The sequence below is a fragment of the Solanum stenotomum genome, chromosome 8 (genome assembly GCF_019186545.1).
Source record: "Solanum stenotomum isolate F172 chromosome 8, ASM1918654v1, whole genome shotgun sequence".
In the NCBI taxonomy this organism is placed as follows: Eukaryota; Viridiplantae; Streptophyta; class Magnoliopsida; order Solanales; family Solanaceae; genus Solanum; species Solanum stenotomum.
The window spans coordinates 47,092,960-47,120,374 of record NC_064289.1 but is presented as its reverse complement, the minus strand read 5'-3'; the positions used below and the strand labels follow the sequence as shown (position 1 = coordinate 47,120,374).

At 28.8% G+C, this 27,415-nt stretch overlaps 1 long non-coding RNA gene across 1 annotated transcript; it reads right to left on the bottom strand.

Annotated features, from left to right (window-relative positions):
* Nucleotides 1–8,660: 8,660 nt before the first annotated feature.
* Nucleotides 8,661–23,727, bottom strand: LOC125874270 (uncharacterized). The gene is made up of 4 exons (XR_007447249.1): nt 23,568–23,727; nt 20,405–20,479; nt 9,237–9,356; nt 8,661–9,144 (listed from the first exon to the last, which is right to left on the bottom strand). It is a non-coding gene; the product is annotated as an uncharacterized LOC125874270 (long non-coding RNA).
* Nucleotides 23,728–27,415: the final 3,688 nt, after the last annotated feature.

The following is a 27,415-nucleotide window of genomic DNA, read 5'->3' as shown; positions in this document are numbered from 1 at the left end:
TTCAAACTTATGTTTATGCTTTAGAATTCCCCTTACATGCTCGTACATTTCATTTACTGAGCCATTTGGCCTATATCATTTCATGATGCAGATACAAGTATTCAGGGTCATCAACAGGAGCTTTGTTGATACCACATGGAGTTTGAGTTAGCTATAGTGAGCCTCCTTACATCCGGAGGATTTCATTTACTTTTCAGTTTTGTCAGGATGTCGTGGCTCTTGTCCTGACTTCCATCTTAGTCATTTAGAGGCTTCATAGATAGACAGTAGAGCTTGAGAAGTCAGTTTCATTTATCTTGTTAAATGTTTTAAAGACTTGAGATTCCTTATTTTGGCTAGTTGATTATACGATTATATTCTGAGTTAATTATTTGAGTTTCACTGAATTTTATTCTATTTTAAGTTATCTATGCTTGAGTTAGTCTTCCGCTTGTAGTTGTCCAGGATGAGGGTTTGCTTGGGGATCAGTAATGGTTCTTGAGGGTTGGCCACGTCAAGGGTGTAGACTCGGATAGTGACATTAAGTCTTTAAACATTTAACAAAATAAATGAACAAACTCTAAAACTCTATTTTCTATCTATGAAGCCTCTAACTGACAAAGATGGAAGTCGGGACAACTCCCACGACATCCTGACAAAACTGAAAAGTAAATGAAATCCTCTGAAAGTAAGGAGGCTCACCAAAGCTAACTCAAACTGCATGTGGTATCAACGAAACGCCTGTTGATGATCCTGAGTACCTGTAGCTGCATCATGAAGATGTAGGCCAAATGGCTCAGTACATGGAATGTACGAGCATGTAAGGGGAATTCTAAAGCATAAACATAAGCTTGAACTAGTAGAATAGAAACATACTTACCTCTTCTCGACTCACTCAACTCAAAGATATTCAACACAACTCAGAGATATGCTACTCAACTCAAAGATATGATACTCAACTCTAGATACTCAACTCTAGATAAAGCAACAATAAAAGATGCAATATATGGAAAACTTTTGAAATAGTAGATAGCAACACAATGTATTGAAGAATACAATAAAAACTCAATTTGTATATAGTAAAATATAATATAACTCTGTGGAAGATTCTCTAACCGGCAACCATCACTATGAGCTATGTGATGATATAAGGTCTCGCCCACGCTGTCAGAACTATCCTATACTTTGTCGGTGTATAGAACCTATCAACTAAGTGGATCCACTAGTCTATGCTGAAAAGCACTAAGGAATCATCTAAAAAGTATGACCCTTTCTACCCATGTTGGCTACATGATTTATGGAGACTTGAGTTATATTAACTCATCCCCATATCAGTGCTCAATACTACTCCCAAAAATATACTCAGCTCATATGTTTAAAAACATAACTCTTTCTGTGGTTTGAGATTATTACTCAAAATATTTCTCTTAAAAGAGATGTTACTCAAACTGCTCAAAACTCTTTTGGAAATCTCATTTTCCTCCTCTTTTAAATATGAAAATATTTACTCTTGGAAATACTTACTCTTGGCACACTGCTGGTGCGGGGCGCCAGCCCCTGAAGTTCAGAGACTGGGTTCTGGTATACTGCTGGCGCGCCGCCCCAGCTCCTCTGGTGCATCGGGGGCGCGCCACCCCAAACCTTCTGGCGCATCGGGGGAAGCGTCACCCTAGCCCCAGCCCCTCCCCAAAACTTTTTGATTAATTTATTTCCTCGTTTTTTGACCTTAATTCGATTAGATTCGATTCTTTTTCTCAAATTTTCTTTAGATTCGGTTACCCAATACATGTACCCAAGAATATACTCAAAACAACTCTTAAAATCGACACGATTATCTCAAGAAACTCATCAATCCCATCCTAATTCAAGAATGAAAGAAAATTCAAGAACACAAATCAATAACATCAAACCTTCAACTCTTTTAGGATGAAATTACGCTGAAATTAATATGATTTGCGCGTGGGTGAACAAAACCAACACTATGTGAACTCACATACCTCTTAAGGATCAAACCATTGGCGAAATCCGAAATCAAATCCACAAGAACTCGACAAAATCTAGGCTTTCTCCTCTTTTCTCCTCTTTTCTATTTTTGAAATCTTTTCTACAACCCTAGCGTGAATTAGGATTTGCGTAAACTGAACCAATTCAGTTTAGACCCATATTTAATTACTAGAAATGAAATAAATCTAATAGGATAAGGAAAATACCAAAATACCCCTCTTAAATCCGGTTAGCTTTCCTAAAATGGGATGCCCGACTTCAAACAAACATATCTCTATAATACAATCTCGAAAATTAGCAAACTCGGTGGCGTTGGAAAGATAATTCAAAGAACTTTCATTTGATACCTTATAGGCCACCTAACTCATCTTGTACTGAAGGTTATGGTATCAGAGCTATGGATGAAAAGAAATATAAGAAGAAACATACTAGTAGAAAGTTAAGAAAAATAAGAAGAAAATTAAACAAATTATATCTAGAATATAAACAACTCAATATCACAAAAACTGATAACGATAAATTAGATCAATTAATAGATAATATATCTAAAATAGAATATAAATATGTTCAATATTTAAAGATACAATGAATAACGAGAATAATGAATATAGACAAAAACTTACTAATATAATTATACCAAAAAGACAAGAATTGAGACATATGCAAAATAGACTTAACAGTAATATATTTGCAGGAATCTGTGAAAAATCTATACTAGCACAAAGAAAAACTATTTTATATCTACAAATACAAATAGAAAACTTATAATATAAACTACAACACAATTTATAATTGAATAAAGAAGAATACGCAATAGATGAAAAAACATATGAAAACTATGACGGATTAAAAATAAAAAATAATATTTTCTAATCTAGGAAGAAGATATAAGAAAATAGGTGACAATCTAAGTTTAATGTTAGAAAAAGAAACAGTAAAATTAAAAGATAGTTTAACTGATATGATAAGAATAACAAAAGAAAATGAAGAAATAGATAGAAAAATGAAAATTGAAAAAATAAAACAACAAGCAAAAAAGGAAGTACAACAATTAGAAGAAGTAAAAAATTATTAAAATAATAGAACTAGAAAAAGAGCTGGCAATATTGAAAGAAATGTACGAAATTAAACAAAAAGAAAAAGAACAAAAAACAAAATTAGCAAATGAGATAATTAAATTTAAAGAAAAATTACAATTAGAAGAACTAGAAGAAAAAGAAGAAAACCAAGATAATCTACCTGAAATAGGAATTGATGAAATAAATAATGATGATCTAGAAGAACAACATTCAGAAACAAACGAAACATATACGGAACTTCTAGCAAACATAGATATAAAGAATTTAGAAGTAAATACAGGAGACGTAGACATGGATGAAAAATCAAGTACATCAGGAGTAAAAAATCCAAAAGATCCAAGATACTATAATACAAACTATGGACACTATGATAGAGAAAAAACTATGTGGGATAAAAGATTGAATAAAAAATGGACACCTAAACCAATAACTGAAAAACATAATTTTTTAGATTTAGACTGTGTAGTAGATATAAATAAAACAATCCAATTATGGATGGGATATATATCAAAACAAATAATAGATAACAAAATAGGAATGACAGAAACACCAGGATATATAGAAAGAACACTTATAGGAATAGTAAAATTATGACTACAAAATTTATCAGATGAAAGTTTAAAAACTTTAAGAAGTAATAAAAAATTTGATGGTGAAATAGCTACTACAACTATGGAAATATTATATAAATACGAAGTAGCTATAAGAAACGAATTTAGTTGTATGACAACAAAAGTAGAAGAACAAAATAAAGAAGAAATCATAAACCAGAATCTAATGACAAAATTAGCAATATGTAACATGTGTTATATAGATGAATATACATGTGCATTTAGAGATTACTATTATAAAGGAACATATAGCATAGAAGAAAGTAAAGAAATAAGAAAATTATATTTTACAAAATTACCAGAACCTTTTAATTCAAAAGTAATAAAAAGTTGGAATGAAACAGGATTAACAGATACCTTAGGAACTAGAATGAAATACTTACAACGATGGTTTATAGAAATATGTGAAAAACATAAAGAAGAAATAAAAATGGAAAAAATATTAGTAAAAAACTTAGCATGTTGCAAAAATAAAACAACACCCCAATTCGGTTGTAAAGACAGATACTATAAAAAGAAATATAATAAAAAATCCAGATCAAAATATAAATATAAAAAACCAAGAAGAAGATACTATGTAAAAAACTATAAAACTAAAAGACCATATAGACCAAAGAAAAAATTAACAGAATGTACTTGTTACAATTGTGGAAAATTAGGACATATAGCTAAAAATTGTACATTACCTAAAAATCCAAAGAAAAAACAAATATCAGAAATACTGGTAGACAATGAAAAATTTACACAAATAGAGTAAGTAGATTATGAATTAGAAAGTGAAGATAGTATATATGAATTATCAGAAAACGAAACAGACGAAATGGAAAATAATTCAGTAATAGAATCAGATAATGAATACTATATTAATGACTGAAATAGATATATAAATAATAACTAAAGAAAAATATCAAGATGAAGAATCGGCAGAACAAAAACTAATATTTGATAATAATATATTTGAACAAATAAAAGGAAAAGAATTAGACCTAAGCGTAGAAAAAATATTCGAAATACCAACAATAAGAAATTGGTTTAAACGACAAAAAGAAGAATACTATGTAGTAAGTCAAAGAGAACATATCATAGATTGCAAATACACCAAAGGAAATGATAAAATACCAATAATAAATAAAGAAATACAAGATATTAAGGCTAAAAATCCAATTAAATATGTACATTTAGGAGAAACAGAAATATTAATAAAAGCATTTTTTAGGGAAGGAATAGAATTGTATAACCCATAGAAAAAAGTATAATAAGTGCAGTAAAAGGTAACCTCATATACCAAAAATTTAAATTCGTAATAAGTGCTAACTACTCAGTAGCAATAAATGACAGGAATATAGATAAATCATTAGTATTATATTGGAAAATGTCAGGGATAGAACTAACCCCGGGAAGTAAAATATTTACAGCTAGATGTAAAAACTTATATGTTTTAACAACAAAACATAAAATAACAACAAAAAATAAAATAAATAAAATAAAAATAGAAATTCCTTTTGAAAGGATAGTTACAGTCATAGATAATAATGATTATAGTTATAATAAGATTGACATAGAAGAAGATTTAGAAATAGTAAAAGAAAGATTAAGCACATCAAAAAGAATAAACTATGAAATACCCCAAATATCATAAAAAATGAGTACCTCAAGAAGAATAGATAAAACTCCACAAAAATCAATAGAAGAAGAAATAAAACCATATCATTACTACATAACGGGAGTAATGGAACAACGAAAATATCTAATATTGATAAATACAGGACAAGAAGAAAACTATATTACAAGAGAACTAGTAACATAAGATGAAATAATTACTACCGAACAATTATGCCCTGAACTACCAAAGACATTAATATATACCGAAGAAACTACAGAAAAGGAAATAATCGTTGGAGGAGTACCAATAGTAATAAAGTTTAAAGTCTATCAAGGAGATAAATATATCACTTTAGGAATAAAATGGTTAGAACAAGTAAAACCATATAATTTAGAAGACAAACAGTTAACAATAAATTATAATAATAAGAAGATAATAATAAAAAGAACTTTCTTAAAATAAAAACATGAAAATATATATACTTGCAAAGATAATAATAGAAGGATATTACAACAGATATTTTACACCAATGATAGACACAGGAGCAGAAGCTAATATATGTAAATACAATTGCTTACCAGAAGATAAATGAGAAAAATTAAAAACACCGATAGTAGTAATAGAACTTAACAATGAAGGAAGCATGATCACATATAAGGCAAAAAATATAAAAATACAAATATGGGATAAGATATTAACTATAGAAGAAATGTATAACTTCGAACTTACAACAAAAGATATGCTATTAGGAATGCCATTTTTAGAAAAATTATACCCACATATAATAACAAAAACACACTGGTGGTTTACAACACCATGTAAAGAAAAAATATGAGCAAAAAGAGTAAATAACAAAAAACGAAAAACTACAGAATGGATAAAAGGAAGTGAAAAAATTACACAAAAATTAGAAAATATAAAAGAAGAAGACCCTAAAATAGAATTAATTATATTCTCTATAGATAAAGTAAAAATAATACAAGATAAGTTATAGTGAAGATCCTTTACAAGGATGGGAAAAACATAAAACAAAAGTAAAAATTGAGCTAATTGATAATAACAGTATAATAACCAAGAAACCATTAAAGTATAATTTTAATGATTTAACAGAATTTAAGATATATATAAGTGAATTACTAGAAAAAGATTATATACAAGAAAGCAATAGTAAACATACAAGCCCAACATTTATAGTAAATAAACATAGTGAACAAAAAATAGGAAAAAGTAGAATGGTTATTGATTATAGAAATTTAAATGCAAAAACTAAAACTTATAATTACCCAATACCAAATAAAATATTAAAGATAAGACAACTACAAGGATATAATTATTTTAGTAAATTTGACTGCAAATCAGGATTTTACCACTTAAAGTTAGAAGAAGAATCTAAAAAACTTACAGCATTTACAGTACCACAATGATTTTATGAATGAAACGTATTACCATTTGGATATAAGAATGCCCCAGGTAGATATCAACATTTTATGGATAACTACTTTAAACAACTAGAAAATTGTGTAGTATATATTGATGATATATTATTATACTCTAAAACACAAGATGAACATATAAGGTTATTAGAAAAATTTATACGTATCATAGATTACTCAGGTATAAGCCTAAGTAAAAAGAAAGCAGATATAATGAAAAAGAAAATAGAATTCTTAGGAATACTGATAGATAAGAATGAAATAAAAATGCAAACACATATATTACAAAAAATAATTAACTCAAATGAACAACTAGACACAAAAAAAGAAATTACAATCACTCTTAGGACTAGTAAATCAAGTAAGAGAATGCATACCAAAATTAACAGAGAACTTAAAACCATTACAACAAAAATTAAAGAAAGACATAGAATACGAGTTTGATAAAAAAAGATCAAACACAAATACAAAAGGTAAAACTATTATGTAAGAACCTACCTAAACTATATTTTCTGGATGAAACAAAAAATTTACTTATATAGTAGAATCAGACGTCAGTGAAAAAAGTTATGAAGGAGTCTTAAAATACAGGTATGATAAAGAAAAAAAGAACATCATTGTAGATATTATTCAGGAACATTTACTAATACAGAAATAAGATGGGAAATAAATAGAAAAAATTATATTCAGTGTATAAATGTTTACTATCATTTGAACCATATATTGTATATAAAAAAATTATTATAAGGACAGACAACACACAAGTAAAATGGTGGCTAACAAGAAAAATATAGGATTCAGTAACTACAAAAGAAATGAGAAGATTGGTATTAAATATATTAGAATTTACATTTACTATTGAAGTAATAAAAACTGACAAGAATGTTATTGCAGATTACTTATCAAGACAAAGCTACTCAAACTGAGAAAAAAAATACAATTGAAGAGATACCCAAAGTCATTACTACACTTTGTATCAAAGTGGACAGTATGGACAATGAGATACAAAAGCTAAAGACTAATGAAGATAATCTGAAGTCTAAAGCTAGTACAAGTCAGCAAAATGACTATAAAAATGCGGAGCTAAGTCGATCGGAAGACTTTAAAAATCCAGAGCTAAGAGGTGACGTTGGGAAACACCTTAAAACCCATAATGATTGTCTAAATATAGCTGCAGGTACAAGAAGACCAGTTATTGAAAAATCACTACTAAAAAATTGTCAAAAAACGACGGCCAAAAGCGACGGACTGCGTCGCTTTTTTGGTCAAAATCGACGGAAAAGCAACGCAGTCACTTCCGTCGCTTTTTAGCTCGACTCTTTTCAATAAGCGACGGACTGTGTCGCTAAAAAATGACGGACAACGTCGTTTTTAAAAAAGCAACGGACTGTGTCGCTAAAAAAACGACGGATTGTGTTGCTTTTAAAGACGGACTTCGTCTCTTTTAGCGACGGACTGAGTCGCTTTTTTACTTTTTTTTTTGAATTTTTTTTAAAAAAGCGACGTACTGCGTCACTTTATTTTAATTTTCATTTTTTTTTAATTTCTAAAGGGCGACGCAGTCCGTTGCTTTTCTGAAAATTTATTTTTTGAAAATCCCAGAAAAGCGATGGATAAAAGGACACTGTCCGTCACTTTTCTGAAAATTTTATTTTTAAAAACCCAAAAAAGTGACGGACAAAACCACGTTGTCCATCGCTTTTCTGGGTTTAAAAAAAAATTAAAACCCAAAAAAGCGATGGACTAAACCACACTGTCTGTCGCTTTTTCTGCAATATTTTTGACAGTAGCAGCTCGCAGCTTCTGCTACCCACCTGCAAATGCAATTCAATTCAATTCTACACTATTCAGCCCAATCAAACACACACAATTATAAACAATCTAAACAAAACATAAAACAACAAACTTAAAATAACATTCAAAAGTATCTAAATCATAAATTAAAGACTTATAAAGTCTTTTAAAATTCTTTTTAAAATTTTGAAAAGTTCATAAATGTCCAGAGATCTAAACTAGGGAGTGAGATCTACATAATCATCCTCATCACTCTCGTCGTCGGTGTCATCGGGAGCCGAAGTAGTAGGTCGACGAGCGAGGTTCATCACTTGTTCTTTGATTTGCTGAATGGTCTCACTCATGCTTTGTTGTTCAGCTACTCTTTTCCACTCTGACTCTTTTAGTGCCACTGTAAGTTTAGCTATTTGATCCGACATAGCAACAATCTGAACACCGTCAAGTGCCTCAGCTTGACGTGACGATCCAATACTTTCTAAGCCTGACTGAAGGCATCTAACATCGTTGCGAGAGCCTAGACCATAGCATCTACCCTTATGTGTCCCCCCTACCACTTTTTCTTTCCAAATCTGAGTGGACAGTTCAGGTGTCAATTGAACCGAACTATCTAGATTCTCAGCGACGTACTTATAAAAGTCATTCTGCATATTAAATATAAATATTGACATCAATATATATACATATCATAAATATATTCACTATTGATATATATTATTCATATTAAATAACTTACAAAAGTTCGTTCGACCCTTTCCTCCACCCACACATCCGGATCCGACTCATTTTCTTTCTTCCTGACATGAGTCTTTTTGAAAACCTCTGGTTCAATGGGAGTGCATCCCAATTCTTTTTCCTATAAATAAAAACTAAAATTTATAACGATATATATGTATCAACTAATTATTTATTTAAAAGTTTGAATTAGAACTTACCATCTCCCGTGCAATTGTTCTAACCGTCTTTGCACCTCCAGTATGCAACGAGCCACCTTTAAGACTGCCTCTAGCCATTTTGGCTTGATCTGATATTGCCTTAAACTTGTCTGTGTTCCAATACTGACCCAATTCATCAAAAACATGAGGCAACATCCAATCGGGACGTTCACCACTATCCTGAACGCTCTTTAGCCAGCTAGACAGTCTGGTGGATGCCTTCCTCTCAAATGTGGTCTCAATGACCAAATTGTACCTCGACTCTCAAGTACACATAGTCTGAAAAAAATTGAATAACGTTGATTAAATCGATAGTAAAAAAAAGTAAAGTATACTAAACTTAACTAAAAAATATATACCTTAAAGTTATTAAACATCGCCTGGTGTATACTGTTTGGAATCTCGCTCCAAGAGTGATAAGCTTGTATATAGAGTCTTCTAACACACTCTTTTAAAGTCCGGGCAACATCCTTTGTAGGATGCCACCTGCAAAACACATAATAAATATGTTAGTTCATGAATAATATATTAAAGTATAAGAAATAAATAAAATAAACTAACACATAGATAACAAAACAAATTTACGATGATCCATCCAGCTCAATCATGACTCTACCAAGTCTGTCCTTCTGGCCAGGAGCTAGAGCAAACATCGTATCATGTGGTGTAGCACTAGGTGCAGATATAGACGAGGGTGATACATCAGGATGCACAAAATGCTGAGTCAATGGAGGTGTACCGACCATAGCATCTGACTGCTCGCTACTAGAATCTCCAAGCCTCATGGCAGATAAATGAGGAGATGTACTTATGGGAGATGGAGTACCTGCCGATAAGAGTCGTGCTCAATGAATAACCTGTAAAGGTAGGTCCTCGTAGCGTCGTGAATACAATGTCTATGAAGTAGATGAAGCACCGACTGGTCGACGATAATTAGGATAATATTGCCGAGGATCCGCCGTACCAAACGGAACAACAAATAAATGAGTATCATGGATGATGAGCTCTGGCGTAGAAGAAATAGATCCTGCAATATCCTCAGGATCTATCGCTTTCCTAGACTTCTTCTTCTTAGCCTGTTTAGTCTGGCTAACTCCAAGATGCTCGCGATGTCTATCAATGTCACCGCCTGATGACATATGTATGCAAATTTACATGTATAATATATAGAAAAATTATAAATTAAATAAAATTAGTAAAATACACTTACATATGTACTAGCTAGCTTTCATTCTACACTATTCCTCCTCGATTGTTTCAATTCCATCATTCTCCCATTCTTCCTCCTCAGTTGTTTCATTTTCATTATCGTCCCATTCTTCGTCATCAAATGATTCATTTTCCTCATTCTCGGATATTTCTTCCTCAACATTCAATATCTCATCATCATATACTTCTTTTAATATGTGTTGAGGATGTTGTAGTGTGGTTTCCAATTCAACATCAACTTGTGTTGAACAATTGCAACATCATTTTAATACGCCACATCTAAGACATTGTCAATTTCAATTCTTCCCACAGGCTTACTTTCTATAACAACCCACCAATCAGCTTTGTCTCTACGCAATGGATATGAAGCGTAATACACTTGTTTAGCATGTTGCGCAATAATAAAAGGATCATAACTTCTGTATTTCCTGGTGTGCTTAACTTCAATTATATTATGTTGATGGTCCACCTTTGTGCCTCTATGTGATGGGTCAAACCACTCACACCGAAACAATACAATCTTCTTATTAGGCCAACCTGAATACCTCACTTCAATAATCTCTTGAATGACACCATAATATTCAATAGTTTGACCAGTACCATTAACATCACCTTGTATATAGACACCGCTATTATTTGTTTTCTTGTTCCTAGATACTTCTTCAGTTTGAAACTTAAAACCATTGACACAATACTTATTCATTGCCAGTACTTGAGATTCAGGTCCAAGGGCTACTTCGTGCACTAATTGCAAATGTTGGACACTTGAGTATTCATCGTAAACCTACACGATTGTTATTTCAAGTAATATAATTTAGTATAGCATGAATATATTATTAAATACTTAGTGATTGCACACTTACATAGTTCCTCAGCCATTTGAAAAATTTTGTATAGATGGCTTCATTACCCCATGTGTTTACGAACAAGCTGATCATTTTACATTCAAGTATTTCGTTAGTTAATGATCACTTATTAGTATGTAATTTAATAACATATTTTTAACACTTACTTGACATATGATTGAATCTCTGGACAATTAAGCAAACTATGTGTCACAACTGATTGCATTTACATATCAGTGAAGCCTCGCTTTCTACGCTTTTTAGATCCTCGACCATTTTGATTAAAAATTGGTATCGGTGAAAATAAAGGATCAATATCGCCTTCATCATTGTGATTGGGCCTGTTTCTCCTACATGACACTTCATGACCAAAGTAATAAGAATAAAAATCACCTGTTTCTCTCCCAATATGACCTTGAACAAATGATCCTTCAATCCTTCCCCTTTGCTTAATCGTTTGCTTCGAACTACCAATTTTTTTGCATGCATATATGTATATATATGTTAATATATAAAAGACTTGGCGAATATATATAACTTAGTGAATATTTCAAATGGATACCTCTCAAATGGATACATCCATCTTGTTTGAACCGGACCTCCGAGGCGGGCCTCTTGTACAAGGTGAATTGGAAGATGCTCCATCACATCAAAAAAATCACATGGAAATATCTTCTCCAACTTAGTAGTAGTGACAAGAATATTTTCCTCTATCCTATTAAACTACTCTCCAACAACTTTCCAGAACACAAATCTTTAAAAAAAAGACTTATCTCTGTGATTGGTTTCCATATCCTTTCGGGTAGATGGCTAAAAACGATAGGAATTAAAGTTTCCATGAACACATGACAATCATGACTTTTCATACCTATCAATTTTCCTTCATTCATATCTGCCCGCTTTCCTAAATTCGAAGCATAGCCCTCTGACATCCTCAAATTTTTAACCCACTCAATAATTTCACGTTTCTCATCCAATGTGAATGAAAAGTTGGCTTTGGGCTTAACTATTTTACCATTCTGTAATTCCTGCAGCCATAACTCTTTTCTCCTACAATATTCCTTTATGTCCATTCTAGCTTTTGGATTGTCTTTTGTCTTACCCTTAACATCCATCACTGTGTTAAACAAATTGTCAAAGTAATTTTTTTCAATGTGCATCACATCTAGACTATGTCGTAGCAGATTGTCCTTCCAATACGGCAACTCCCAAAATATGCTTTGTTTGATCCAATTATGTTCAACACCATATCCAGGAAGTCTAGAAGGTGAAGCTTCTGTAACTTTAGGTAATTGAGAAATTCTCTCCCAAATTTGATCCCCTGTGAGTAATGGAGGTGGGGGTTCTTTCAACCTTATTTTTCCTAAATGCATTTTTCATCTTTCTAAACTCATGGTCCATTGGCAAGAACTGGCGATGACAATCAAACCATATATTTTTTCTGCCATGCTTTAAAGTGAACACCTTACTATTTTCCATGCAATACAGATATGCTAGCTTTCTAGCTGTCATCCAACCAGACAACATCCCGTATGCAGGAAAATCATTAATAGTCCACATTAAAGAAGCACGCATGATAAAATTCTGCTTAGTTGATATATCATAAGTCAAAACGCCTTCAAACCACAATTGTTTGAGCTCATCTATCAATAGTTTAGATAGACATCAATCAAACTTTTTGGATTCCGGGGACCTGGAATAACACAACTTAGAAAGATGTAGGGACTGGTCATGCACATTTCAGGAGGAAGATTATACGGAGTAAGAAATACCGGCCAACATGAATAAGGCGAAGCATTATTAGAGAATGGTGTGAAGCCATCTGAACACAACCCCTATCTAACATTTCTTGGTTCACTAGCAAAATCAGGATATACATTATCAAAATGCTTCCATGCTTCACCATCAGATGGATGAGACATGACACCCGTCGGCCTTCTATATTCACGATGCCATCTCATATGTGGGGCAGACCTCATCAATGCATACAACTTCTTTAACCTAGGAATGAGAGGTACATAATGCATCGCCTGAACTGGGACCATCTTTCCAGCCGGAGTCCTCTTATAACGAGTATGTCCACAAAACTTACAATTTTCTAATTCACTATCAGTCTTGTATAACAACATGCATCCATTAACACAACAATGAATTCTATCATACGTCAATCCTAACTTGGACACCAAACGCTTTGCCTGATAGAAGTTCTTTGGTATGTTAAACTCCGGATTAACTAGTTCACCCAAAAGATCAACCATTGAGTCCATAGCAGCATTAGGAACATTCCAATCTAATTTAATATTCATTAATCTAACCGCAACTGACAAGGCAGAATGCGGACTCCCTTCACATAGTGGACGACTAGACTTTTCTAATTGATCATAAAAGCGTCTTGCTTCTTCATTAGGAGCTTCATCAAAATACTGTTCCGGTTTCATCCCACCTTGAACCCCGAAAGTATCATTGATCATTTCATGAACCATATCATGTTCAACTCTAACTTGTTCAACCCTAATTTGGTCATGTGGTGCAACCATATTATATACATCAACAGGCATCGAGTTATAAAAGATACCATCCAATCCATTACTTTCTCCATGATCAATCCATACAAAATATCTAGGCTTAAATCCATTACGGTACAAATGAACCATAGCTCTATCTGGTTTTAAAAATTTTAAGCACTTACATGCACTACAAGGACACCTAACCAATCCATTAATCTTGAAAATGTCAAGTGTCATTGTATGTTCAATAAAATTTCTAACACCGTCAATAAACTCAGGTTTCAAACCAGCACCAGTTTCATAATGCATATTATACATCCACAAACGATGATCCATCTACAAAAATATACATATTCAATCAACAAAACAATATTATTTAATTTCACTTATTTAAACAACTTTATAACTTGAACTAATTTAGTTTTAACTTAATTCCAACAACTAAATCCATCAACAATATCAGATTATTTAATTTAACTTATTTAAATAACTTAACAACTTTAACTACTTTAGTTTTGACTTAATACAACACTAAATCCACAAACTGAACCACATTAATTAATTTAACTTATTTAAACAACTTAACAACTTTATAACTTCAACTAGTTTAGTTTTGACTTAATTCCAACAACTAAATCCATCAACAAAACTACATTATTTAATTTAACTTATTTAAACAACTTAACAATTTTAACAAGTATAGTTTTGACTTAATTCCAACAACTAAATCCATCAACAAAACCACATTATTTAATTTAACTTATTTAAACAACTTAACAACTTTATAACTTGAACTAGTTTGGTTTTGACTTAATTCCAACAACAAAATCTATCAACAAAACCACATTATTTAATTTAACTTATTTAACAACTTAACAACTTTATAACTTGAACTAGTTTAGTTTTGACTTAATTCCAACAATTAAATACATCAACAAAACCACATTATTTAATTTAACTTATTTAAACAACTTAACAACTTTATAACTTGAACTAGTTTAGTTTTGACTTAATTCCAACAACTAAATCTATCAACAAAACCACATTATTTAATTTAACTTATTTAAACAACTTAACAACTTTATAACTTAAACTTGTTTAGTTTTGACTTAATTCCAACAACTAAATCTATCAACAAAACCACATTATTTAATTTAACTTATTTAAACAACTTAACAACTTTATAACTTGAACTAGTTTAGTTTTGACTTAATTCGAACAACTAAATCCATCAACAAAATCACATTATTTAATTTAACTTATTTAAACAACTTTATAACTTGAACTAGTTCAGTTTTGACTTAATTCGAACAACTAAATCCATCAACAATATCATATTATTTAATTTAACTTATTTAAACAACTTAACAATTTTTACTACTTTAGTTTTGACTTAATACAACACTAAATCCACCAACTAAACCACATTAATTAATTTAACTTATTTAAACAACTTTACAACTTTAACTAGTTTAGTTTTGACTTAATTCCAACTACTAAATCCATCAACAAAACTACATTATTTAATTTAACTTATTTAAACAACTCAACAACTTTAACTAATTTACTTTTGACTGAATTCCAACAACTAAATCCATCAACAAAACCACATTATTTAATTTAACTTATTTAAACAACTTTATAACTTGAACTAGTTTAGTTTTGACTTAATTCCAACAACTAAATCCATCAACAAAATCACATTATTTAATTTAACTTATTTAAACATCTTAACAACTTTAACTAGTTTAGTTTTGACTTAATACAACACTAAATCCACCAACAAAACCACATTAATTAATTTAACTTATTTAAACAACTTAACAACTTTATAACTTGAACTAGTTTAGTTTAGACTTAATTCCAACAACTAAATCCATCAACAAAACCACATCATTTAATTTAACTTATTTAAACAACTTAACAATTTTAACTAGTTTAGTTTTGACTTAATTCCAACAACTAAATCCATCAATAAAACAACATTATTTAATTTAACTTATTTAAACAACTTAACAACCTTAACTAGTTTAGTTTTGACTTAATTCCAACAACTAAATCCATCAGCAAAACCACATTATTTAATTTAACTTATTTAAACAACTTAACAACTTTATAACTTGAAGTACTTTAGTTTTGACTTAATTACAACAACTAAATCCATCAACAAAACCACATTATTTAATTTAACTTATTTAAACAACTTAACAACTTTATAACTTGAACTAGTTTAGTTTTGACTTAATTCCAACAACTAAATCTATCAACAAAACCACATTATTTAAACAACTTAACAACTTTAACTAGTTTAGTTCTGACTTAATACAACACTAAATCCACCAACTAAACCACATTAATTAATTTAACTTATTTAAACAACTTAATAACTTTATAACTTCAACTAGTTTAGTTTTGACTTAATTCCAACAATTAAATGCTTCAACAAAACCACATTATTTAATTTAACTTATTTAAACAACTTAACAACTTTAACTAGTTTAGTTTTGACTTAATTCCAACAATTAAATCCATCAACAAAACCACATTATTTAATTTAACTTATTTCAACAACTTAACAACTTTATACTTTGAACTAGTTTAGTTTTGACTTAATTCCAACAACTAAATCCATCAACAAAACTACATTAATTAATTTAACTTATTTAAACAACTTAACAACTTTTTAACTCGAACTAGTTTAATTTTGACTTAATTCGAACAACTAAATCCATCAACAAAACCACATTATTTAATTTAACTAATTTAAACAACTTAACAACTTTAACTAGTTTAGTTTTGACTTAATTCCAACAACTAAATTCATCAACAAAATCACATTTTTTAATTTAACTTATTTAAATTTAAAGCTAAGTGTCAACACTAGATGGACACAAATCGATTTTGCAAGAAAATCAATTTTGTCATCAATAGGATCAACTAGTGTTGGTACTCATGTTTAACAAATATATTATTTTTAAATTTAAAGCTGAGTGTCAGCACTAGATGGATACAAATCAATCTTGCAAGAAAATCAATTTTGTCATCAATAGGATCAACTAGTGTTGGTACTCATGCTTAATAAATATATTACTTCTAAATTTAAAGATAAGTGTTAACACTAGATGGAGACAAATCGATTTTGTAAGAAATCAATTTTGTCATAAATAGGATCAACTAGTGTTGGTACTCATGCTTAACAAATATATTATTTCTAAATTTAAAGCTAAGTGTCAACACTAGATGGACACAAATCGATCTTGCAAGAAAATCAATTTTGTCATCAATAGGATCAACTAGTGTTGGTACTCATTCTTAACAAATATATTATTTCTAAATTTAAAGCTAAGTGTCAACACTAGATGGACACAAATCGATCTTGCAAGAAAATCAATTTTGTCATCAATAGGATCAACTAGTGTTGGTACTCATTCTTAACAAATATATTATTTCTAAATTTAAAGCTAAGTGTCAACACTAGATGGACACAAATCGATCTTGCAAGAAAATCAATTTTGTCATCAATAGGATCAACTAGTGTTGGTACTCATTCTTAACAAATATATTATTTCTAAATTTAAAGCTAAGTGTCAACACTAGATGGACACAAATCGATCTTGCAAGAAAATTAATTTTGTCATCAATAGGATCAACTAGTGTTGGTACTCATGCTTAACAAATATATTATTTCTAAATTTAAAGCTAAGTGTCAACACTAAATGGACACAAATCGATCTTGCAAGAAAATCAATTTTGTCATCAATAAGATCAACTAGTGTTGGTACTTATGTTTAACAAACAATCGATGGACACAAAAATCTATTTATATTTAATAGGAGAAGAAAAAACGCCTACGTGTCAGCACCACAAAATTAGTAGAAATATAATAATAAATAACAATTTAAAAAACAAAATTTAAAAAAAAAACATAAATTAGAAATCATTTTTAAAATGTTTACGTTAAAACTGTTGTATTGATTTCTTTTTTTTAATAAATTAAATCTTTTTATAATAAATTAAATATGTTTGTTCCTAATAAAATGCTAACTGTCTAATTTTTTTTAAAATAAATTTTATAACAGTAGAAGTTATAGTTTATGAATTATCAAAATTAATTAATTTAAAATTTAAAATTTAAAAATCTATAATAGGAGATGAAAAAACGCCTACGTGTCAGCACCACAAAAATCAAATTTTAAAATAATTAAATATAAATAATTTTAAAATAGATTTGAAAATTAGTCCCATGAAACTGGAAAATTGTTTTTTATTTATTTTTAAAAAAAAATTGTAACTTAAATACGGTAAAATAATTTCCTACAAAGTCTGATGATATTTTAACTATACATTTAGTTTAATGAATATATATTAAATACGGTAAAAAAAATTCCCACCAAGTTTGATGATCTTTAATAAACGTTTAGTATAATATATATATATATATATAAATTGGAAACATAATAAAGTTGAAAACAAAAATATTGCAAACATAGAATGAAAAACACGGTAAAAACATAAAAATAAAATTATAATAATTAAATAAAAATCTTATAAATATATATATTAAAAAATGAGAACATAGAAAATTTTTAAAATAAAATTACAAAAACAGAATGGAAAACACGAATAAAAAAAATGGAAAACAAAGAAAAATTCAAATTAACCTACGTAGAAAAAAAAAGGGATAACATGACAAAGTGGTTATTTCTTATTTGAATTTGAAAGTGGTTACCTAAAACTACTCAACTGCTCAAGTACACTTTATCTTTAAATGTTCATAAACAAATAAATCCAATTAAAAAGTTTTTTCAAAAAACTGGTATAATGTATTCTACATACTAATCAAACTCACACAAAATTGCAAAATTGCAATGGTAAGGCAACACAAAGAAGTCACCAACATTCTTGCGTAGAGTAAGCAGTGTTTTGGGCATGCATATATGTGTCGCTCTACTTGTGTGAAGAGATCGTTTTTGATAAGTATGATTTAGTTATGGTCTCAATTGAGGACAATTCAGTTATAATCAGAAATTTTGTTAATTTTTTGTTAGATTCTAGATATATTGTATGAATATTTGAGGTCATTCTATATGCAATATATATTGAAGATATACTGAGGATGGAGACTTGCTTGAATCACAATGGACTAGACGGCATAAAAATTTATCCAATAATGATAAAACACAAAACTTTAAACTTATAACTAATTTTTCAGTGTTAAAGTTTATCATTTTCATCGTTATCATAATACAATTACTTTCAAAATATAATAAATTGTGTTCTTCAATGTTAATTTTTTTCGAATAATTTTTGCATGATATAGTAGATATTCAGAATCAAGGATTAATTATTTTATGAGGAAAAGTAACTTAACAATTATGATTTTTTGGTAATCTATCTAATACAAGTTTTTTTCTTCTTTTTTTTACTTCTTCATCTTATAACTTTCTCTTTAAATCTCATATGAAGATGATAAAACACATTGATTGAGGAAATATTCACAAATACATTGAAGTTGTGATATTAAAAATAAAAATTAGAAATAAACTACTTACTTTCTCTCTCAATCAAAAAAATCCTAATATAATCCACTAGAAAAATCACGAAATTATACAATAGGATTTAGTTTTGGTTCTTTATACTTATTTTTAAAAAATTTAATAGGATTTACAATAGTATTAAGTATTTTATTTAACATCATCTTTTTAAATATAGTTACCACAATTAATTTTACTTTTTTTCATTTTTTAAAATCTAAATGATTATACATGTGGCTAACGTTTATGTTATTTTGAATTCTTATTTTTATCATAATTAGAATACTTATCTTTATTGATTGACATCTATTTTATTATTTTTAAAAAGTATATAATTATTTTTAAAAATAAGGTGATGTAAATGTAATGTAAAGAAAACTAAAAACTAATTTTTAACAATGACAGTTAAAAAAATTACAGGAGATTTGTGTTTTTTATTTTTTTTAAATAACAAATTTAATTAAAGAAAAATTAGTTGTTAATATTTTAGGAGGAATATATGTATAATCAAAATTTAGTCGATAATGTCATGATATTAAGTAGTTAATAATGTAGTAATAAACAAAAGCAAGTATATTGTACAAGTTATCAAATGATCATGTGATTTCTTCTTCAATTTCATGGAGATTTAATTATATTGCGTTTGAGAAACAAATAACAAAAACAGTTTTTGATTAAAAAAATGAGAAATGATATATATTGAAATAGGTCATTATTATATATATGATTAATAATTCTTTATATTATCCGCGCAACGCGCGGGCACGTATACTAGTATAATCATAAAATTAAAGCTAAATATCAATACTAGATAGACACAAACACATTAGTGAAAACAATTGTACTTGAACTTTAGAAATTTAGAAGCACCAACCTTATCTCCTACTTTGATGAAAGAAGCAATATAGTCTTGTATCAACTTTTTTAGATGTTGAGCTTCCTCAGTTGCCTAGCACGAAAAGTTCTAAAATTAGTTAAATTTCAAGTTCAAGTTCTAATTCTAAGTTCAAGTTCTAGTTCTAAGTTCAAGTTCAAATTTTAATTTCAAGTTCAATTTCTAATTTCAAGTTCTAAGCTCAAATTCAATTTCTAATTTCAAGTTCAAGTTCTAATTCTAAGTTCAAGTTCTAATTTCAAGTTCTAAGTTCAAGTTCAATTTCTAATTTCAAGTTCAAGTTCTAATTCTAAGTTCAAGTTCAAGTTTAAGTTCAAGTTCGAGTTCTAAGTTCAAGTTATAATTTCAAGTTCAAGTTCAAGTTCAAGTTCTAATTTCATGTTCAAGTTCTAATTTCAAGTTCAAGTTCTAATTTCAAGTTCGAATTCTAAGTTCAAGTTCAAGTTCTAAGTTCAAGTTCTAATTTCAAGTTCAAGTTCTAAGTTTAACTTCAAATTCTAAGTTCAAGTTCATGTTCAAATTCTAAGTTCAACTTCAATAATAATTCAAACTAGTCCTAAATTCAAAATTCAAACTAGTCTTAAAATCACAAATTCAAACTAGTCCTAAAATCCCAAAATCTAACTAGTGCTAAAATACTAAATTCAAACAACTCCTTAAATACCCTAATTCAATCTAATCTTACAATTCCAAAATCAAACTAATTAACTCAAGAAATATCGAATTTCAAACAAATCCTAAGATACCCTAATTCAAACAAACCCCAACATTAAAATTTTCATTTCACAATCAACAAACACAAACTAATAATCAAATAATCCCTAATTTAAACTAACCATCAAAAACCCCTAAATCATTCACTTACTAACTAACAATCAATCAAACTAACAATCAATAAAAAAAACTAATTCAATACACTAATTACCAAATTCAATACTCAAATTTCAAGTTCTAAGTTCAAGTTCTAATTCTAAGTTCAAGTTCAAGTTTTAATTTCAACATCAAGTTCTAAGTTTAACTTCAAATTCTAAGTTCAAGTTCATGTTCAAGTTCAAGTTCAAGTTCATGTTCAAGTTCAAGTTCTAATTTCAAGTTCAAGATCTAAGTTCAAGTTCAAATTCTAAGTTCAAGTTCTAAGTTCAAGTTCTAATTTCAAGTTCCAAGTTGAAGTTCAATATCTAATTACAAGTTCAAGTTCTAATTCTAAGTTCAAGTTCTAATTTCAAGTTCCAAGTTGAAGTTCAATTTCTAATTACAAGTTCAAGTTCTAATTCTAACTTCAAGTTCTAATTTCAAGTTCTAAGTTCAAGTTCTAAGTTCAAGTTCAATTTCTAATTTCAAGTTCAAGTTCTAATTCTAAGTTCAAGTTCTAATTCTAATTTCAAGTTCAAGTTCTAAGTTCAAGTTCAAGTTCTAATTCTAAGTTCAAGTTCTAATTTCAAGTTCTAAGTTCAAGTTCAATTTCTAATTTCAAGTTCAAGTTCTAATTCTAAGTTCAAGTTCAAGTTCAAGTTCTAATTTCAAGTTCCAATTTCAAGTTCAAGTTCTAAGTTCAAGTTCAAGTTCAAGTTCAAGTTCAAGTTCAAGTTCACGTTCAAATTCTAAGTTCAACTTCAATAATAATTCAAACTAGTCCTAAATTTAATATTCAAACTAGTCTTAAAATCACAAACTCAAACTTGTCCTAACATCCCAAAATCTAACCAGTGCTAAAATCCTAAATTCAAACAACTCCTTAAATACCCTAATTCAATCTAATCTTACAATTCCAAAATCAAACTAATTAACTCAAGAAATACCAAATTTCAAACAAATCCTAAGATACCCTAATTCAAACAAACCCCAGCATTAAAATTTTCATTTCACAATCAACAAACACAAACTAACAATCAAATAATCCCTAATTTAAACTAACCATCAAAAACCCCTAAATCATTCACTTACTAACTAACAATCAATCAAACTAACAATCAATAAAAAAAACTAATTCAATACACTAATTAACAAATTCAATACTCAAATTTCAAGTTATAAGTTCAAGTTCTAATTCTAAGTTCAAGTTCAGTTTCTAAGTTCAAGTTCTAATTCTAAGTTCAAGTTCAAGTTCTAATTTCAACAACAAGTTCAAAGTTTAACTTCAAATTCTAAGTTCAAGTTCAAGTTCTAATTTCAAGTTCAAGTTCTAAGTTCAAGTTCAAATTCTAAGTTCAAGTTCAAATTCTAATTTCAAGTTCAAGTTCTAAGTTCAAGTTCTAATTTCAAGTTCTAAGTTCAAGTTCAATTTCTAATTTCAAGTTCAAGTTCTAATTCTAAGTTCAAGTTCTGATTTCAAGTTCTAAGTTCAAGTTCAATTTCTAATTTCAAGTTCAAGTTCTAATTCTAAGTTCAAGTTCTAAGTTCAAGTTCTAGTTTCAAGTTCTAATTTCAAGTTCAAGTTCTAAGTTCAAGTTCAAGTTCAATCTCTAAGTTCAAGTTCAAGTTGTAAGTTCAAGTTCAAGTTCTAAATTCAAGTTCAAGTTCTAATTTCAAGTTCAAGTTCTAAATTTAAGTTCAAGTTCTAAGTTCAAGTTCTAGTTCAAGTTCAAGTTCTAATTTCAAGTTCGAATTCTAATTTCAAGTTCAAGTTCTAAGTTCAAGTTCTAATTTCAAGTTCAAGTTCTAAGTTTAACTTCAAATTCTAAGTTCAAGTTCATGTTCAAATTCTAAGTTCAACTTCAATAATAATTCAAACTAGTCCTAAATTCAAAATTCAAACTAATCTTGAAATCACAAATTCAAACTAGTCCTAAAATCCCAAAATCTAACTAATGCTAAAATCCTAAATTCAAACAACTCCTTAAATACTCTAATTCAATCTAATCTTACAATTCCAAAATCAAACTAATTAACTCAAGAAATACCGAATTTCAAACAAATTCTAAGATACCCTAATTCAAACAAACCCCAACATTAAAATTTTCATTTCACAATCAACAAACACAAACTAACAATCAAATAATCCCTAATTCAAACTAACCATCAAAAACCCCTAAATCATTCACTTACTAACTAACAATCAATAAAAAAACTAATTCAATACATTAATTAACAAATTCAATACTCGAATTTCAAGAAATTAAAAATAATATTATGAAACCCTAACCTTCAAGTAAAGGAGAAGGGCAGTGGATCGAGGTCGGGGTCAGTTGGCCGGAGATGTTGTTGCTCTCCTCGCCGGCTGCTGATGTTGATTGCCTGGAGCTCGCTGGCCGGAGCAGTTGAGGGAGAGACAGAGCAGCGAACTTTCGTTGATTGGAGAGACGAGAGAGAGACGGCGATTCGTCTCACCGTTCTCACCGATGAGAAGAGGCGGGAGGGAGCAAGGAAAGAAGAGATGAGAATAGGAGGGAGGCGGGAGGAGGGCGACGGGAGGAGGCTGGGCTTGTTGAGAGAGAAGAAAAGAATGAGTTTTCAAAATTAGAGGGTTTGGTCTTTTTTTAGGTCAAAAATAGGAAGGTTAGGTAGATTTAATTTGAGCCATTGGATTAGTTAAGATGAGCAGCTAGGATTTGATCTAGGATTCACTTAAAGGATGGACGGTTAAGATTTAAACTAATGTTTTAAGATTTGGACAAAAAGGGTTATAATTGCAATGAATGAATTGCTAAAATTGCAACTAAAATTGATATAAGAGGCTATAATTGAAAAACGAAATTGGATTGAGGTGGCTAGAATTGCAATGAATTGAATAAGGAAAAAGCTAAAATTGAAAGGAATTAGATTAGAATGGGCTAAAAATTAAATGATTTCGAGAAAAATTAAAGAAATGCTATCCAATTAAAATACTACAAATATTATAACATTTTATATAATAAAAATCACTTAAATTTTAAAACATTTGAATAAAATAATTATTCTGAGTTTTACTTATAATTTTAAAAATATTTTAATAATATTTACGATAATTTTATAAAGCATGCAAACTTAAATATATAATTTTTAGACAAAATCAATTAAAAATTTAAACTCGGAATATTTTTAAAAAAATACGTATTTAACCAAATAGCACTTCCGAAAGGGTTATAGGTCTGTCAAAATTGGGTGTCAACATACCGACATCGTGATGTCGATATTATCTAAATAAAATAATTATTTAAATATACCGACCTCTTTAGGTCGGTATTTATTAATTTATTTTAATATAAACTCACCTTTTGAGGTTGATTTTATTAATTAAAATTACATATACATACATACATACATATACATACATACATACATACATACATACATATGTATTTTTATGATTTGTTTTTATTTATGTTCATCAATTGCAATTTCTTATTTTTAAAAAATAGACGTGTGCCTGTTAATTAAAAAATTAAACATTCGCGAACGAACATAAAAAATTTTAAACAATAATATTATTTTTTGATATTTCTCTGTATTTTTGCATGAAAATAAATTGACGAAAGTTCTTTGATTTTCTTTCTTAAACATTCAATCAAATTAAATAACACTACTTATTTATTTTTTCTTATCATCTAGGCTATCTAAATTTAACGCAAATACTCACTTTTAATTTTTAATATAAATCAATACGAATAAAAAAACCCATCTTCAAAAAGACTCGATTGACTTAGTTAATAACACTACTAAAAAAAGACTCTTGTTCATTGCTAATAACATTACTAAACAATGTTAAAACTCGACTGACTTTGTTAGGTTGTCAGTGATTTTAAAGAAAGAAAACCAAAACAATTTCGTCGGTTATTTTTCACACAAAAATACATAACACTCTTAAAAGAAATTATTATTTTTTAAAAAGAATTATTTTTTGTTAATTTTTAATTTTTTAACTAAAATTAAATGACACATGTCGATTTAAAATAAGAAGTTGCAATTGAAGAATATATATAAAAATAAATAAATCATAAAAATAGTATTTCATGTTAAAATGGAACATAAAAAATGGAGTTCAAGGGTTAAAATGGAACAAGGCTAAGATAAAGTGCCAAAATGAAAAATGTGGACAAGTTAGAGGGGTTGTATATGTGTTTGGCCATATATATATATATATATATAATTTAACTACACATCAACAAAAAATTAATTTAATAAATTTAATTTATCGATCAAGTTAATTTTATAAATTTAAATTATATACCTTCTAATTATATAAATTTAATTTTATTGATCAACAAAAGTTTATCAATATCAAATTTAATATATAAATCTCCTTGAATTGATCATCGATAATTCTTTAATTGATAATGTATTTCATATATGAATCACTAGTATATACGACTTGATTTGTTAAACTACTCGATGAATATATATATAATTAATCAACGTATTTCATACTCTGATGAAGTATCATTTACATGTCATCATAATTAGGAGGTGATCACTACCCTTGACATCCATTCAAGATCGAATGTATATAATAATCTTATCTCGCATTTCATACTGGAATGGATTATATGTTAGCTCTTCACCTCTACTACATTATGACATGAGATATTAAGTTTATGATTAGACGACATACTAATAAAATTTGTACATTACTCTATAAATATAAGTATAATTATCTCCTAATTCATATCAACGTAGTTTCATACTCTAAATATGGATTATAGATATTTTTTTATTTATTTCACGAATTCTAACATTTTATTTGTAAAAGTATACAAAATTGTTACACTTTTTGAACAATTAATCGTAGGTGTAAAATGAAATTTTAATATTATGCACAATAGCAAAATTATGATTAATAGGAATATTTTAAACATACCGACCTCCGGATGTCGCTTTTATTAAAAGTAATTAGATATAGTAAAAAATACCGACCTCATGAGGTCGGTATCACATTAAATTTTAAGATAAATAAAAAGTAATCATGTTAATCAAATAATATTGACATCGGGAGGTCGGTATTTTATATTAAATTATTTTTTAACTTATATAAAACCGTCATTTGGAGGATGATTTATTTAAAGTTAATTGAAAATATTAATTTATTACATACTATTTAATTTTACTGACATCTGGAAGTCGGTAATATAATTTTTTTTGTTTTTTCTTTTACACAAAACCATTCTCCGGAAGACGATTTAAATAAAATTAAATCAAAATATTTCTCAAATTTGTTTTTTATATGGAGAAATGGGGAAAATCGCATTTGCTAGTGCAGATATTTTTGAAAAAGCGACGAACAACGTCTCTATGTCTGTCGCTTTTTTAAAAAAATGTTTGACCAACATTTTGACCAAAAAGCGACAGACTAAGAGACATTGTCCGTCGCTTTCTTAAATTATTTGACCAGATATTTTGACCAAGAAGCGACGGACATAAAGATGTTGTCCGTCGCTAATTTAAAAAATAATTAAACAATTAAAATTAATAAAAAGCGATGGACGGCGTGTCTTTTTTTAAATTAATAAATAATTATTTTTAATAAAAAGCGACGGACTGCATCACTATCTAAATAAAATAATTAATTAGCAAAAATACGCGAAAAAAGCAACGGACTAAGCGATGCCGTCCGTTGCTTTTAATTTTTTTTTTAAAAAATATTTTAATTAAAAAGCGACGGACTAAGAGATGCTGTCCGTCGCTTTTTAAAAATGTTTGACTAGTTATTTTGACCAAAAAGCGACGGACTAAGAGATGTCATCCGTTGCTTTTTTAAAAAACTAATTAATAAATTAAAACGATGGACAACGTGGTTATTGTTTTAATTTATAAATAATTATTTTTAATAAAAAGCGACGGACGACGTCTCTATATATATTAAATAAATTATTATTAATTATATATATATTTAGCGCAAAAATCCGTAAAAAAAGCGACGGACTAAGAGATGCAGTCCGTCGCTTTTTGTAAAATAATTTAAAAATAATTATTTTAATTAAAAAGCGACGGACGACATCTCTTAGTCCGTCGCTTTTTTGGAGCGACGCTGTCCGTTGCTTTTTCTTCCGTCGTTTTTTAGCAGTTTTTTAGTAGTGA